Below are 878 nucleotides of genomic sequence, written 5' to 3'. Positions count from 1 at the left end.
GTCTTATGTCTAGAAGAAGTGATTAAAAAATACTTAACAAGTATGAGGAAATGGAAAGCATTTTTTTTCCAAATCAAAACAGTCATACAACCATTTTCTATTTCTGTACATAAGGAGCTTATACGCTGCCACTCTGCCCGAACAATGGGTAAAACGTCTAACAGAACTGAAAAGAAGAAAAAAAAAAAAAAAAAAAAAAAAAACAAGGCTCTATTTAGATCCACAAGAGGAGTGAGGATACAGCAGTCTCAGCTCTCAAGCAGAGAGAGATGGATGGGGATAGAAGGGATTCATGGCTTATCAGAACAGACACAGGAAGTGCTATCCACCACAGAAACCAGTGCTGAGACAAGAAACCCTAAACTGTAACCGACACATCTCTGACGATTTACCATGGTCATGCCAGAGGGATAAATCTCTAAGAATACTTGTCTTGAAAACACATATATTAAAATTATAAACACAAAAAAAAGATTAGGATGGATCCTGTCAAGGAAGACACATAAACCTGTGAAGGGCTTCTTATTTTAAAAAAACAAACAGAAACCGCTAAGGGAACCAAGCTTTGGGAGTAGGTAAATTGTAGTGAATTTGAATAAACTGTCATGGTCACAGTGGGCGGGTGCACGCCTCGCGGTCCTGACTTCCTTGCTCATGTTCTCCCTCCTTCTGCTCCTCATTTGGACCTTGGGAGCTCAGTCCGGTGCTCCAGTGTGGGTCTCTGCCTCTATCTCCATCCATCGCCAGATGAAGGTTCTAAGGTGATATGCAAGATATTCATCAGTATGGCTCTAGGATAGGGTCATTTCAGATTCCCTCTCCTCATTTGCCCAAGGTACTAGTGGGAGCCTAGCCTGTTTGGATGCTCACCTTCCTGG

At 41.8% G+C, this 878-nt stretch overlaps 1 non-coding gene across 1 annotated transcript; it reads left to right on the top strand.

Annotated features, from left to right (window-relative positions):
- The first annotated feature begins 428 nt into the window (after positions 1-428).
- Positions 429-530, top strand: LOC130875290 (U6 spliceosomal RNA). Its single transcript, XR_009057216.1, has one exon. It is a non-coding gene; the product is annotated as a U6 spliceosomal RNA (small nuclear RNA).
- The last annotated feature ends 348 nt before the right edge of the window (positions 531-878 follow it).

Source organism: Chionomys nivalis, chromosome 5, assembly GCF_950005125.1.
Source record: "Chionomys nivalis chromosome 5, mChiNiv1.1, whole genome shotgun sequence".
Taxonomy (NCBI): domain Eukaryota; kingdom Metazoa; phylum Chordata; class Mammalia; order Rodentia; family Cricetidae; genus Chionomys; species Chionomys nivalis.
The sequence above is the reverse complement of the archived record's forward strand: the minus strand, read 5'-3'. Positions and strand labels throughout refer to the sequence as shown.